This window comes from Capsicum annuum, chromosome 11 (assembly GCF_002878395.1).
Source record: "Capsicum annuum cultivar UCD-10X-F1 chromosome 11, UCD10Xv1.1, whole genome shotgun sequence".
Lineage (NCBI taxonomy): Eukaryota > Viridiplantae > Streptophyta > Magnoliopsida > Solanales > Solanaceae > Capsicum > Capsicum annuum.
Window position 1 is genome coordinate 156,646,195 of NC_061121.1, and position 17,650 is coordinate 156,663,844.

Below are 17,650 nucleotides of genomic sequence, written 5' to 3' on the forward strand. Positions count from 1 at the left end.
TTTCTCACTGTTCCATCCAATTACATTTTGGGGTTCATTTATATATTATGTTTTTGTATTCCCTTTGATTTATTATCTATGGTTTAGGTTTGTATGGTATGACAGTTGGTGCGGTATGGTTGGACTCAGTTAGTTCTGTCATTGCTGTGACCCTATCTCATAGTCTTTATAAGAATAATAACACTATCATGTTATATATTCAAAATTTAGCCTATCTAAGGCTGTACATAGGTGGTTGGGTTGGGTAACACGGAGTGATCCCCAGTCTTGGTTGGACTTTGGATACCCATTATGACAAGGCCCGGGGTTGGGTCGTGTCAAGTTGGTATCAGAGCTTTAGGTCCATGGTCAACTAGGAAGTCCATAAAGCCGTGTCGAGTAGAGTCTCTTTTAGGGGTGTGAAGCACGCCACACTCATAAGAAGGAGGCTGCAAGACATTTAGGAATGTTTCACTTTCTTGGTATTCTATCTTCAAGCATTAGTACTCAATCCACGAATGTATGATCCCGCAAAATCCCAGTCATTTCATTCATAGATAGCATGCCAAAAGAGGTCCTAGACATAGAAAATTTTATCTAAGTATTGATACTTAGTCTCATTTTTGTCCTCGATATTTCAATGACTTTATTTTCGATCATTACGACCTTAAAATGTTGATTTTTAAGTTTATTTTTTATTCGGGATGTCAATAGTTCACCGCAAGTGAGTTTTGGATTTTTCAGACGTTATTAGAAGCCTAATTGGATGTCCAAAATTGTAGATTGATGCGATTTCTGTGCGTCGTGTCATCCATCTTCCTGATAATATCATTACCAACTCAAACATGGAAGTTCCAGTGAGCTGATGTAATCTCAACACGTCGCATCAACCATTACGTCGACCCCAACAATGCGTTGCGTCATTCTACACATCATTAGGAACATTTTTTGTAATTAAGTTCGCGTATAGAGGGGTAATTAAGTTAATTTTCCTATTTTTATTCAGCCCTAAAACACAAAGTTTAGCTATCCTAAGGTTAAAATCACTCACTTTCTCTCAAATCTCTCAAGAACAAAACCCTAGGTCATTCAATTTTAAGTCCAAGCTTCAAGAACACATCAATGATTTTCACGAATTGAAATACCAAGGTATGTTAGGTGTTCATCCTTAGGTTTCCTTCAACCTTTGGAGTTCAAGAACCCTTTTTAAACTACAAGTTTACTGATTTCATGATTTACATGTTTGAATTTTGATTGTGTTCATGTATGTATTGATGTTGGTTTTCAAATCAAGATTCATTACAAGTTTCAAGTGAATGAATTAGCATGTGTGTAAAATTATGTGATTCTCATGTTAAACCCTTGAATTGCAAGTTAAATGTTGTAGCCATGATATTTATATTTTTATGAATTCCATGTGCATTAATTATGCTCCCCAAGTGTTTGATAGAATACCTATGTAAACTGAGTAGTAAATTCATGACATGTTATCATGTGGTCCTATTCATGTACAAGTTCATGCTTCTCAACTTTTTGACAAAATATTTAAATGAATGCATGGTGAATAAGTAGTTAATGTAATGTTTTTAAGATTTTACCAAGTTTTTCTATTTATGCTATCGAGTACTGGGGGTATTCAATACCCAAAAAATCTAACTGTTTACTTAGAATTATAGTAGCTACAGAATAGTCTTAGTAATGCACGAGCAGTAGTACTCCGTTAGTTACAGAACTCAGTCCAGATCAGTCAGTTAACACGATCAGTAATAGTTCAGTCAAGCTTAGTATAGTCTAGTGATCAGTTCAGTGTCTATTCGGTTGTAAGCAGGATTTATCGCTGAGTGAACCTAGGGATGGGAGGTCGCCTACAAGGTGAGGGTGTGACCTTTAGTGAAAGTCCTTTAGTTCCAGAAATACGTAGCCAGCGTAGATTGAATATATCAATATGCCAGTTAAGGGTTCATAAAGTGTTCACCTACCAGTTTAGGGTAACATATATCTGACCTATCAGATATTATGATTCTTTAATCGATCCACATAACTATTGTTAGTACCCGTGGCACGGTGCTAATATCCTTCCAACTGGGGTCACAGGTTGTACCCCAACTCAGTTAATAATTAGGGTATGTCGGTTAGATGAATACTCCCGCAGTTTCAGTTTTAGACTCGGTACAAAACTCTATCTAGTTTTACTAAATCAAAACTATCAGGAATAGTCACCCAATTAGTAATACAGTTCTCAGTAAACTCAGATATCAATCGCTCAGTCATTAGAACTCATTATTCAATTTTAGTATGATCTCAAATACAGTATATATATGTGTGTGTGTGTATTTGCACGGTATTGCATAATCAACATTTACAGCAATTTTCATTATTTATGTACTCTCATTCAGTTATTTCATGATGTTCATTCAGTCAGTAATCATCTCATAAATACAAACCCATGTACATCAGCCTACCTCACTTAGCATAGCATTACCTTCAAAATACTGATGCATACTCTTTCTTTTGTGCTATGATGTTTCATATCATAGGTTCAAATGAATGAGCTCCTGATTGTATTAGCAACCCAAGTTATCAACAACAGTTATAGTGGTGTGTCCTCATTTTTTTAAGACAGAGTTATTTATTTTAGTATTCTAGTAGTTCAGCATGTTCAGTAGTAAGATTTAGTTGGGTTCTTGTCCCATCAACTACTTATTAAGATAGTTAAAGGCTTTCAAACTATACTAGTTTAGACAGATGTTTAGTTTTTTAGTATTACTTTCTGTACTTTGTATTTATTTTAGTATTTTGAGAACCTTATGGCATTTTGGTTATATTTTTGCTTTTGTTATCAGTATTATTTTTCAGTGCTCACAGTAGGTACCCGTCATGGATTAGCTTCTGGTCCTTTTGGATTGTAAGCATTGTGTGACGTCCAGGGTGTAGACTTGGGGCATTATAATGAATCTTCTCTAATCTTCTTTTGTTTGTCTTCTAGATTATGCATTCTAAATCTCGAACACAAAAAAATTCTCCCATCCCATCTGGGGATAATGCAAAAGGGGTACGTTCTATGTTTGGAGAACATCTTTGATCTCATGATATTATTCCTAATTGTTCAGGAGTTTCTCCTATTCTGGCTAGTTCTTATTAGGTTCCTCAGGCCAATGTGACAAATGCAAAATTTGGTCAGTCTATTTATGTCATTGCTCGATTTTTTATTGCTCAGGCTGAGTGGGGTGCTATTGGTGTTTTGTATTCTGAGGACACAACGGTTGGTCAATTTATAAAGATGGTTTCTCAAACTTTTACTGGGGTGAAGGGGGAAAAGGACCCATAAGGATTCTTAGATGAGATAGAAAAAATCTTTTGGGTGATATAGGCTACTAATATAGAGGGGCTTAACTTTACAACTTATCTGCTCAAGGATATTGTTAATCAATGGTATGAGGATTGGGACAGGTATAGAGGCGATATGGAAAAAAAAGGTTGTGGGTGGATTTTTCTAATACCTTCATTGATTGGTTCTTTCCTTAGGAATTGAGAGACACAAAGATGGAGGAGTTTTTGAACCTCAGGCAGGGGAGGATCTCTATAAAGAAATATGCTTTGAAGTTCCATCAGCTATCAAGGTATGCTTCTAATTTAGTGGATGATATGAGGTAGAATAGAGATTTGATTTTGGAGAACAAGACTACCTTGCTGATTAAAGATATCGACATATCGAGGTTGACTATTCATATATAGTGGGTTAAGAATGACAAGAGGAAGCAGGCAGAGTTTAGGGAAGTAGAGCAGGTTTTTTGATCAGGAAGGTGCTCAGTCTCAAGGTGTTAGAGATGCTGGAAAGTGGCAGAAAAAGAAGTAGGGGACTTCAGGCTCCTTTTTTGTTAGTGATCTTTATTAGTCAGGAGACAGGTGTCATTAAGGTAGACTCAGGCACAGGCCGCCTAATCTCAAGAGAGCGAAGGTTAGTCATTTTTTTATATCCTCCTTGTTGATTCTGTGGTTGTCCTCACTGAGGTTATTTCAAGGAAGAAAGGTATAAGTTCTTCAAGTGTGGCTACTTAGGACATCGGTTTAGGGATTGTCTGGTCAATAAGGTTGCTATGGGGACAAATAAGATTCTTGTGGCTTCATCTTCTACTCCTACACTTGGTGGTGTTGCATCCTCTTCTGTTACTTCTCCTGGTTCTAATATTGGTCAGAATAGGTTTTATGATTTGGTATCCCGATAGGAATCCGAAGCATCAACTCATGTCATAACTGGTATGTTATAACTTTTCTCTTGTGACGTATATTGTTTGCTTGATCTGAGGTCCACTCTTTCTTATGTGACACCATATGTGGCGGGTTCTTTTGATTTTGATCCTGAAGTTATCTTGGATCCTTTTTCTATTTCTACCACGATAGGTGACACGATTATTGCTAAGATAGTCTATAGAGGTGTGTGGTATCTATTGGTAGCAAGCAAACCTTGGCAGATCTATTTGAGTTGGATGTGGTAGATTTTGATGTAATCATGGTACGGATTGGTTTCATTCTTGTTATGTGTCAGTGGATTGTCGAACCCATAGGATTATCTTTTAGTTTCCAGGTGAACCAGTTATAGAATGGAAAGGTAGTTCCTTAGCTCTTAGGGAAAGGTTTATTTCATATCTTGAGCTCAGATGTTAATCTCTAAGTGTTGCCTTTATCATTTAGTCAAGGTTATAGATTCTAACTCAGAAGGTCCTTCTTTGTCTTCAGTCCCTGTGGTTAATAAGTTTCTAGAGGTCTTTCCGAATAATCTCCCTAGTGTTTCTCCGAATAGTGAAATAGAGTTTGGTATTAATTTGCTTCCAGAAACTCATCCAATTTCTATTCATCCATATTGAATGGCTTCAGTTGAGTTAAGGAAACTCAAGAAGCAACTTAAGAATCTTCTGTATGAGGGGTTTATTTGTCCTAGTATTTCTTGTGGGGTGCCGCGGTGTTGTTTGTTCCTAAGAAGGATTGTTCCCTTCGGATATACATTGACTACAGGTAGTTGAACAATGTGATGGTCTAGAAAAGTATCCTCATCTTGGATAAAGGGCTTGCTTGACAAGTTATAGGGTGTGAATTTCTTCTCTATGATAGATTAGGCAGACGGATATCCCTAAGATGAATTTTCATACTTGGTATGGCATTTTGATTTCTTGGTGATGTCATTTGGGTCAACTAATGCTTTGGCAGCATTTATGGACTTGATGAATAGGGTGTTGAGGTAGTATTTGAATCTCTTCACAATTATGTTTATTTATTACCTTCTAGTTTATTCAAAAAGTGAGGTGGATCATGATAATCACCTCCGTGTAGTGTTGCAGACCCTAAATAAACAATAGTTGTATGACAAGTTCTCTAATTATGAGTTCTATTTAAATACAGTTATCATTCCAGTATTCAGATGGCTCTGTTTGAATTTATCTATGGGAGAAAATGTAGATATCCTGTTGGTTAGTTTGAGGTAGGACCAAATTTGGTGTTTGATACAATGGAGAAGGTTCAGTTGATTAGGGAGAGGCTTAAGACAGCCCAAAGTTATCAGAAATCCTATACAGATATTAAAAGGAGAGATCTTGAGTTTGATGTTAGTGATTTGGTGTATTTAAAATCTCGCCAATGAAGTAGGTGAAAAGATTTGGCAAGAAAGGGAAGCTCAGTCCCCGATATGCTGGCTCGTATAGAATCTTGAGTTATTTTGTGAAGGTAGCTTTTGATCTTGAGTTGCTTGCATATCTGACATCAGTGCATTCAATGTTTCATGTTTCCTTGTTAAAGAAGTGTATTGGTGATGCGATTATAGTTCCTTTAGAAAGAACAAATGTTCAGGATAGCCTTTCTTACAAAGAAATTCTTGTTGAGATACTTGATCATCAGATTCATAGACTAAGGAACAAAGAAATTCTCTTGGTCAATGTTCTTTGGCAGAATTAATCTATTGAGGGACCCACTTGGGAAGCAGAAGCAGATATGTATACCAAGTACCCTCATTTTTTCTCCGCAAACTCAGACTCGACTTAAGGTAATAGCTCTTCTTAGACTGTCTCTTTTCCATTCTCATGTCCAGCTATATAATTATTCTCATATCATTTTATGCATTTATGAATCAGTTCAGTCATGTATCATGTTTCAAACTCAGTCATGTAATCATGTTTTTAGTTATGCAAGATCAATGTATGATCTCAATTTCCCTAGAAGTCTCAGCTTAATTAGTGTTATTTGTGAACAAATGTTCCCAAGGTAGAGATATTGTAATACCCCGTATTATACTAAGCTTAGTTCAGCTCCTAGTTGCATGGATAAGAGGCTGAACGCCTAAAAATTTCACTGTGTTGGGGACATAGCCATATTTTTGGCCTCTTAACTTCTAGGATTTATAAACCAGTGTTCCCGACCCCGAGATGTTCGGTTTTTAATTAATTCATGTTCAAGGTGTAAGGAGAATGTCTCGGGGATGTTTTGGATTTTTCAGATGAGGATTAGGTCTTTTTGGATTTCGATGCCAGAACTTCACCACGATAGTGGCGTGCCGTGGTAGGTATAGCGATGAGGTCTTTATCGGATCACGGTGGCCCTTTAATACGCATTCCAGTTTCGAATTTAATTCTCTAAGAGGCAATTGAGTCTTTTCCCCTCAATCCAATTCGTAAAAAATGAATTAAAATTGCAATTAAGTATTATTTCGCCATGTTCTCAAATTTCCTCTAAAAAACAAACCCCAATCATCCCCTAAGTTCATCAATTTCATTCCCTTCTCTACAGGAAAACCAAGAAACCATGTTCCTAAATCCAAGAACTTTCAAGAAAAGCATCAAGATGGTGTTACTCTTTCAAGCATAAGTATTTATGTTATATGTGAGGTTCATCCATAGGCCCTTTCCACCCATGGAATCCAAGAATCCCTTTTTGATATCCAATTATGAGTTTTTACATGTTTATGATGAATTATCTTCACGAATTTGTTATTGATTTTGATTATAAGTTATGTTACAAGTTTTTTTCGATGGAATGAGCCCTTATATAATTTCAGTATTGAAATCCTCATGTTAAATCTCTAATTCATGATTTTAGTATTGTAACTATGTTTTTTATCACATGCTTTACCCATTCCCATGCTTAAATTCATGACTCCCATGTTTTTGATGAAATATCTAATGTTGGGTTTTGAGCAATGATCCTTTATTATGGTTTTTAAAGCGTCATATATCCTTATTATTATTTTCATTCAGTGTTGGAGGGCTATGAACACCTGATATGTAGCTGTTTACATATTTTCAGTATCTTCAGAAAGGTTTTAGATAAACCATAAGCCTTGTTATTCAGTCAGTTAGAGACTTTTAGATGTTTTCTGTCAGTCAGATAGTTAGTAAGTTTATCAATTCTTTGATCATTTTTTCAATATGTCATCTGACATTATGACTTATGATTTAAATAGTATTTTCAGTATTTGAACCTTATGGATTTATTCAGTTGTTTGTGCACATGTTCATTATCAATATATTATTTAGTCCTTGCAATAGGTACCAGCCCATGGGTTATCTTGTAGTAACTTGTTACCGTAAGCATCATTGTCACGACTAGGGGGTAGCCTTAGATCGTGACAATAATACTAATAAAGTTTACATCATGATAAGAACTGAAGAAAGAAACATGACTTACATGATTAACTCTGGCTTACCATCTCTGAAGCCTCTACTATAATGACTATAGATAGATGAAACATTCCTCTAACTACCACTAATCAATACCCATGAATAATCAAAATAAAGTACATGAAATATAACTGACTAGAGTCCTTGAAATAGGAGAACTCATTATCTTCTGACTAGAAGCTACAAAATGTTTGATTATGATGTGTGGGCTACAACTGGTACCTATATTATGAGACAATGTAGCATATAGACATATATGTAGACCAGTACTTGGTAATGTACTGAGTAAGTGGGGGTGAATGCAATAAGTAAAACTAATTACGTACATAATCATAACACATGCATGATAAGTGCTAGTAGAATCACCAAGAGAATGAAATTATCTGAAAGCTGAAGTATCTTTAAACATGAATAACAAACATAATCAAATAAGCTGGTGAATCACCACATCTAGTTTGTTAAAATCTTTACTTTTGTAGAATTTGTAGAACTGAAGATGGGAACCTGTAAAACATAAATATTATCTGTAAATCTCATGTAAAGCCGAACATGCTGTAACACTGAACTGAGGGTCATGTATGGATAATGAGCATGAAAACATAAACATATAAAACTAAAAATTCATGACCAAGGAAAGCATGTACTGAAATAATCTAAATAACTTAATTACCGATATCTGAATATCTAAAAATATGATTACTTGGTAAAGCAAACCTAAACTTGTATAGACTGAGTATTGAGTGAAATAGTGGGAGGTATCATGTAATAGACATGCCCAAATCTATTGTTCATGTTTTTCACATTCTACAAGTATATTATGTAGTGTACAGGTACAAATATCAGTCATGGGTTAGCTTGTGGTCCCTTGGGGTCATAAGCATAGTATAGCATTTTGGGTACAATATTTGGTGTGTTACAAACTTGGTATCAGATCCTAAGGTTCAATAGAGTCCTAGGAAGGATGAAATCCACATATAGTAGAGTCTTGTGCATAGGTGTGTTGCGTGCCACATTTATGTGCAAGAGGCTATGAGATGTTTTAGGAACATTTTCCCCTCTTTTAGTATTCATGTCATGCTAGTGAGCATAATCTCAAGTTAAAATCTCAGTCTAATCTATTCTTCTTATATTTTAGAATATGCCTCCAAAGAGAAAAAAACTAGCCTGGTCCTCAGCCTGATGATCCGTTGGGCGAACATGTTTCTCAAGTAGAGTTTAGGGCTGAATTCACCACACTTGCTCAGTCTGTGGCTAACCAAAATGAATGGCCACCAGTTATTCTGGCCACTCCAATGGCCAACTCAGACGCAGCTACTATTCAGGACTTCACCCGAATGAACCCTCAATCTTTTTTTGTATCTAAGTCTGATGAAGACCCTCAAGAATTCATTGACTAAGTCCATAAGGTCATAGAAATCATGGGAGTTACTTCTTGTTAGAGTTCCAACTTAGCCGCATACCATTTATAGGATATTGCTCACACTTGGTACAAATAGTGGAAGTTTAAGTAGGTAGATGATGCAGGTCCTATAGAATGTAAAGAATTTGTCATGACTTTCTTAGAGAGATTCTTTCCCCAAGACCTGAAGGAGGAAAAAGTTTTGGAGTTCATCAACCTCAGGCAAGGAAATATGATGGTTAAAGAGTATTCTCTCAGATTTACTCAGCTAGCCAGATATGCCCCTCATATGGTTGCAGACAATAGGGCTAAGATAAGCAAGTTTATGTTAGGAGTGAATTATGGAATGGTAAATAAGTGTAGGTCTGTGATGCTAAATAGTGATATGACTTTAGCTAGGCTCATGAACTATGCTCAGTAAATAGCGGAGCAAAAAATTAGGACTAGGGAAAGGATGAACAAGAGAGTAAGATTAGGCAATTTCAGTTTTGCTCAAACCAAATCAGAAGGAGGAAACCATTCGTAGTTCTGTCCTAAGCCAGCAGTTCCAGCTCTTTTCACCACCAGTGCCCTAGTGCCAAAATTTAGAGACAGCAATAGAGATCGAGCACCAGGCTCTAAGTATCAGGGCAGTGTGAGTAGTGCCCAAACTAATCCCCTGTGTCAGACTTATGGTAAAAACCACAAGGGTACCTATAGAGCAGGTAGAGATATTTGTTTTGGTTGTGGTAAGCCAGGCCACAGGATTAGAGAGTATCCGCAGTCAGATCTATAAGGTCAGCAAAATCATTGCACAGCCTAGTCCGTTCGCCCAAATCAGCAGGGTGGAACTTCAAGTACTGCTAGTGGGCAATGCTCAAATAGACTCTATGATCTTCAGACTCAACATGATTAGGCAAATTCTCCTGATGTCATTACTAATACGTTACATATTTTCCATGTTCATGTTTATGCTTCGCTAGAGCTAGGTGCATCCTTGTCTTTTGTTACTCCTTATATAGTAGGTGATTTTGAAATTAGTCCCAAAATTTTAGTAGAGCCCTTTTCAGTCTCAACCCCAGTGGGTAAAACCACCATAGCTCAGTGAGTATACAGGAACTGCCCGGTTATGATATTTTAGAAAGCCATGTCAGCAGATTTAGTCGAGTTAGAGAAAGACTAGTTTTGATGTTATTCTCAGCATAGATTAGCTTCATTCATGCTATGCCACATTTGAATGCAAAAATAGGATAGTTCAATTTTAGTTCCCGATTGGACACGTCCTAGAGTGGAAGGGTAGTATTTTATCTTTCAGGGGTCAGCTTAATTCCTACCTTTGGGAAAAAAAAATAATTTCTAACGAATATGTTTATCATCTCATTCATATTAAAGACTATGGTTCCAAATCTCCTAGCATTGAATCAATTCCAGTGGTTAACGAATATTCAGATGTCTTTTCTAAAGATGTTCCAGGTATTCCTCCCAAAAGAGAAATAGACTTCGGCATTAACCTTATTCTAGATACTCAGAATTGTTCTTCAAACTCTCAGAGATCACCTTCTATTCGCCAAATTAGTAAGTTTGAGTTTTGTATAAGGTCTGTAGCATTCCTTAGCCATATTATTTTTGGTGATGGCATTAGAGTAGATCCTTAAAAGAACAAAGCAGTAAGAAACTGGCCTTGCCCTATCTCTCTATTAGATATCTGAAGTTTCTTGGGTTTGGCTGGCTATTATAGGAGGTTTGTTGAGGTAGTTTCTTCTATTGCATCCCCCATGTACAGATTGACTCAGAAAAAGGTCAAGTTTCAGCATTTTGAACCTTACGAGAAGAGTTTTCAGGAATTAAAGACTCGACTCACCTCAGCTCCTATCTTAGCTCTTCCAAATAGTTTAGATGGATTTGTAGTATACTGTGATGCATCCATAGTAGGTTTGGGTTGTGTCCTCATGCAAAATGGTAAAGTCATAGCCTACGCCTTCGGGCAGTTAAAGCCCCATGAGAAAAATTATCTAACTCATGATCTTGAGTTAGCAGCCATAGTATTTGCCTTGATGTTTTGGAGGCATTATTTATATGGAGGCCTTGACCACTTGCCTTTGATTAAATTTGCATACAACAATAGCTATTTCTCTAGTATTAAAATGGCTCCGTTCGAAGCTCTCTATCGTAGGAGGTGCAGATCTCCAATCGGGTGGTTTGAAGTTAGTGAGGCCTTAGTCATATGACCTGACTTAGTATTCGACACCTTAAAGAAAGTTAAATTAATCAGTGAAAGACTCCGAGCTGCTCAGAGCCAACAAAAACAGTATGCTGACATTCGTAGAAAGGATTTTAAGTTCAAGGTCGATACTAAGTTCAAAGTTAAGCGGTTCAACAAGAAGGGAAAGCTCAGTCCCTGATATGTCGGTCCCTTCAAGATTCTCAGTCGCTTAGCCAAGGTAGCTTATGTAATACCCCACATGTTTCTAAGCTAGGAAGTGAATAAGTATTCCTACGTATGAAATATCCTATCCTGTGATTCATAGTTGATTACATGACTTACAATGAATATCCTAGTGATAGGATATCTTATGATGCATTAATCATGTTCATATGAGTCACTTAAGGTAGTACAAGCTAAGAGTTTTTGAATCTATCAATTTTTAGTGTTCAATTTTGCAAAGGTCATCTTTGAACGAGTATAACTCGATGTTAATGTGGTGATTTGGCTGATTTATAGCCAACAAATTGTAGAGAATCTATCTTTCCAACGATACCAATTTCTCCTTAATCCAATACCCGAGCAAAAAGTTATGCCCATTTTCGTGAGAGACAGTAAGCATAGGCGATTGGTTAGGCGCCGCCTAACCCAAGCATAGGCGATTGGTTAGGCGCCGCCCAACGCAGGCATAGGCGATCACTTGGGCACCGCCTAAGTAACTTCCAAGTGTCAAAAATACTCCGTCTTGAGTAATTTTAAAGGTAGTTAAGTCTTTAAATACTCCTTACACGTCCCTAAACATAACCCTATGAAATATATAGCCTCTAAACATATTACAACCCTATTTTCATCTCAAAGCTCATAATCCAAGAGCACTAAAGGAGAAAAAAAACTAGGGTTGCATAATTAAGCTTGAAGATTCGATTTTAAGGAAATTCCTTCGTAAATCATCAAGAATCTTCCTTCTAAGGTATGCATAGTGTTCATCCATGGATTCCTTTCATTCGTTGACTTCAAGAATCAATCTTTAAAACACCAAAGCTTGGTTGATTATGGTCATATGATCATACCCATGTTGTTACTTGATTGTTTTCCTCCTTTAAGTATGATTTCTATATTGTTGGGTGTTGATGATCATGTTGTTGATATTGGGTGATTCCCAATATGGAATCTTTATATGTTTTCTTGTGAATTCATGATATCATATGAGTTGGGAATATGTAAATTTGGTTGTTCATGATATAAAATTTGGTGATTTCACCTATGCTTAAGATGTGCATGTAAGGTGTTTGATAAAATGGCTAAGGAACTAGAAATCATTCAATATAGATAAATTATGACTAAGTGAAGGATTCATGATATGCCCTTATGTTCCAATGTCTTCTATGTTGTTAATGTGCCTTGTAAATGTTATTGGAATACCCATGAACTATTCTTATGAGATTATGCTATGTGTACTTGCAAATGCTACTTATGAACAATATGTATGATAACCATTGAATCTTCATAACCTTCTATGCTATTAGTATGTGTTGCCAATATGATTATGTAATGAACATGATATTAAGACTGTGAAAGTACTTCCATGTGATATGAAATACTTTCCATCCAATGCATTGTCGATAACCATGCATAGTATAAGATCCCTACTTATGATATTATAAATTATTGACTCTACTCTTATGATCAAGTAGTTATGTATGTCAGTTTCCTTCCATCGAGTCATGGGGGTACTTGTACCTGAAAACTATATCCGTGTGCCTAGATCCATGTCATGTTTCCTGATATCCAAACTCAAGCTATGATTCCATAGACTTCAGTGAGTCATGTGACTCAAGAAAACCTCATGATCTTAGTCAGTTGTCAAATATCAGTAACATTCTACCAGTCAATAGAATCAAGTAAGATTAAGTCATGCACAGTCATTTATTCATGTCCAGTCCCTCCAGACAAGAGTAGAGGTTAGCACCAAGTGAACCTAAGGATGGGAACTCACCCACCAGTTCAGGGTGTGATTCTTAGTAGCAATCCTTGTGTTCCAGAACTACGTAGCCAGCATAAGTTGAGACATCTTAACCCGTAAGATTAGTTGTGATGAGGTGGCTTAACCCATCAACTTAGGGTTCTCACCGTTCTCATTGAGTACCTCCCAGATAAGGGTCACTCATAGCTATCCTTACCAGTGGTGCGGTATTGACACCCCTCCAGTTGGGGTAGAGATTGGACCATAGCTAGCCATAACAGCATACATGGGGCACGTCGGTTAAACACTACTTCCTACAGTTTTAGTAACAATCGCAGTAAAAGAACTCAGATAGCTCTTCAGATTTTAGTATATACAGGACTGTTAGATATAGTCATCCACGTTATCAGTGTCAGTATAAGTCTCAGAAAAAAATTTAGGGCGTTCTTCAAATTTTAGTATATACAGGACTGTCAGATATAGTCTTCCATGTTATCAGTTTCAGTATCAGTCATGCCAGTTATCAGTAAACCATGTATTAGCTTACAGGTCATGTTATCACGTATTCACGATCCCAGTTTTTATATATGTGTTTGCACTCCCACGTACATATTAGTCAGTCAATGTTGTTCATGCATAAAAACCTTTATGTTCAGCCTACCTTCCTCATATACTTAGTACTCCAGTTATATTGACACATTTGCGCTATGGTTCTTTCTTTTCATGTTACATTATAGGTTTCGAGACAAGAGCTCCAGCCCAGCAGTAGCGGTAGCATTCCAGTCGTAGAGACTCAGTGAGTCCTTATTGATTCAAGATTGATTTGATCCATTTATTTATTTCTTCAGTTCAATTTTATGGAGTTAGTTGGAGACATGTTCCTTCAACTCCTTATTCAGAAAGTTTAGAGGCTTTCAGATCTACTTTTAGATTTATGTTTAGATTCACGTTCATATTGAGTTGTTTTAGGTATTTTCACCCACATAATTGTATTCAGTTGAACCTTATGGCCTTACAGTTCCATGTATTCCGCATTATTATATCATGATTTGCAGTATACAGGTACAGATATCATTCATGGGTTAGTTTGTGGTCCCTCGGGGTCATGAGAACCATGTAGCATTCCGATTCAGCAAATCGGGGTGTTACAACTTATGAGCTCAACTTGCCTTCAGATCTAGCCTCTGTACATCCAGTCTTTCATGTCTCTTTGGTCAAGAAGTGTATAGGTGATCCATCAGTTATAGTCCCTATTCAGAGCATTAATAGCCAGAATAGTCTCTTCTATAAGGAAATTCTGGTCGAAATTCTAGACTATCAGACTCGTAGACTGAGGAACAAAGAAGTCCCTCTAGTCAAAGTTCCTTGGTGAAATCAGTATATTGATGGAGCTACTTGGGAAGCAGAAGAAAACATACATACCAAGTATCCTCACCTCTTCTCTGTAAATCCAGATCAAACTCAAGGTAATAGTTCTCCTTAAGCTTATTCAGTTTTTCGTTCAGTATTCTATACAACTTGGTATTCAGTTCATGCTCATGTTTCATCACAAATATTGTATCAAGTACCATTGTATATTCAGTCAGGAATTCATGTATCAGTCTATTGTATAATCATGCATCAAATATGTATTCTCATTGGGAGAACTCAGTTATCAGAAATCTAAGTTATGCATTCATGAATCAATTACTCATACATCAGATATGCATGTCCATGATATGTTTAGCTTATCAGTAATGTCCATTATGAGATCATATTCCAGTAGTGTATGTCTTGTACGTACTCCAGTTTATCGTCTATCACCATTTCAATTAGTCTCATTTGAGGACGGATATTGCCAAGTGAGAGATATTGTAATACCCCGTATATTTCTAAGCTAGAAAATAAACCGTTGTTCCTACACATGAAACCTCCTATCCTGCGATTCATATTAGAGTACATTAATTAGGATGAATATCCTAGTGATAATAAAGTTTATGATGTGTTAAGCATGTTCATCAGATTCACTTAGAGTAAACCAAGCTAAGAACTTTAAAATCCACCAAGTTTTCATGTGTGATTTCATATGCATCATCTTTCAACAAGCATAATTTGGTTTATAGGTGGTAATTTTGCATATTTACACCATCCAAATTGTATAGAATTGAATAAGTTTTCCGTCGATACTAAATTCTCCTAAAACAGACACCCGGTGAAGAAGTTATGGCGATTTAAAGTTTCAGCAACGTTATTTCAGTCAGTGGCACGTCGTACCGTAAGACAAAATGACGTTTGTCAATTTCTCGTGTCTCTACGCAATTCCACCGTGTTGCGGTGAGTTTCCAGGTCACAAATGGGGGGGAATCCGATATCTCTACGTCGCGCTCGGGGCCCAAATCAGGTAATTTTAACAGAAATTGAATGGCGCATCTAAAAGGGTATTTGGGTACTCTTTCCACCTCTATATATATTCCATAAACATAGAATTAAGACCTTATTTCACCAAAACATACTCTTTTTGTCAAAATTCTCTTGAGAACACATTAGGGTTTTCAATTGGGTATTCAAGTTCAAGAAAATTTCTCCATCAATTATAAAGAATCATCCATATAAGGTATGTGTAGTGTTCATCTATGGATCTATTTCATTCATAGAGCTAAAAAACCATGTTTTAAATATTATATTGTGATTGTGTAGTTGTGATATGACCATGTACATGTTGATGATTGTTGTTTAAGTTAAAAGATGATATCTAAAGGTGTTTTCATGAAGTATATGTGTTCGTTAGTTGAAATCCATAAACTTTATGTGGTTTAAAATGGGGAAATTCATGAAAACACACCTAATCTAAAAGAATGCATGCAAAGTGTTTGATAAAAGGCCTAGGATGATAGAATTCATGTCCCATGATTTAATAGTTCTTAAATGACAAGTCCATGCTCTATGCTTTATGATTTCACATTAATTCCACATGATTAATATGTGTCGTTGTTGTGATATGGATTGAGCATGATATTAAAGCTATGCAAGTATACACATCTTTTATGAATTTCCCTTCCATATGTAAGATGTTGAGAACTATGCTTAGTATGAAATCCTCTACTTATGTTATGGTGAATTGTGGACTCCATTTTATGATCGATTCAGTTATGTGTGTTAGTTTTCTTCCATCGAGTCCTGAGAGTACTAGTACCCAAGAAATATAGCTTTGTGACTAGAGCCATGTCATATTATCATGATAATCTCAGTCAAGCCATGATCTATAGAACTCAGTCAGTTATGTGACTCAGGAAAGCTCAGAAATCTTATGATCTCAATAAATTTTCAGATAGTAGTACTGTTCCATCAATCAATGAAAGTCAGTTACTCATTACATATACAGCCTATTAAATCATGTTCAGTCTCTTCATATGGGAGTAGAAGTAAGCACCGAGTGAACCCAAGTATGGGAACTCACCTTCCATTTTAGGGTGTGATTCTTAGTAGTCATCCTTGAGTTTCAGAACTATGTAGCCAGCGTAAGTTGAGACATATTGACCTGCTAAATTAGGGTTGATGAGGTGTCTTAACCTTTCAGTTTAGTGTTGCCACCGTTCTCATTCGAGTACCCGCCAGCTAAGGGCCACTCCACAACTATTTTGTCTTTAGAACTCTTTACTTATTTATAAGTGTGTTGTTCATTTTCTCTTATGATTAGGTAATTTCCACCAAGATAACCCATTGTATTTAGCTTTGGGTTTTGGTTTGGCTTACCTACTGGCGGGGTAGAGTAGGTGCCATCATCACTCATAAATTGGGTCATGACAAATTAGTATCAGATCCACGTTTCACTGGTATTTTTGGAATAAGAGCAAGTATCTAGTAGAGTCTTATAGATCGAAATAATGACATTTGTTTCATATATTTGAGAGGATATAGGACATTCTTAGGGGTTCCTAACTTCTTTTATTCACATTATACTAAGAGTCTGAGTTAATTATCAGAGTATTCCCTAGGCTTTAGTCTTTCGCGGATGGTTAGGATGTGTGTTACCTTTATATGAGATGAGGGTCCTAAGACCGTGCCTTGGTATACTACTCTTACTCATGGATTTCCTATATGTCATGGAAATCCACACAACGTGTCCCCATCTAAGAGCCAGGTTCCTTTCCCAGGTCCTATTCCAACTCATGAGCTAGACATTCTTCTATACCAGCCAATGGTGGGCTAGGGACCATCCCTGGCTCCATTGGGGTTTATTTCTTCTTCAGTGCTCAGAGATGCATTAGTTAAGATTTTGGGTTTAATTAGTGGTACGTCGTTTGATAGTGCATAGTATAATGCCCTCAAAACTTCAGGTATTTTATTTTTGGCCTTCCTATGCTTAAAATATCAATTTTTGACTTAAATTATGTTTGGGGATGTTAAAAGGGTAACCCAGAAGAATTTTGGAATTTTCAAACAAGGTTCGAGGCTGTTTTGGGTTGCGGATGCAGTAAGCCTCC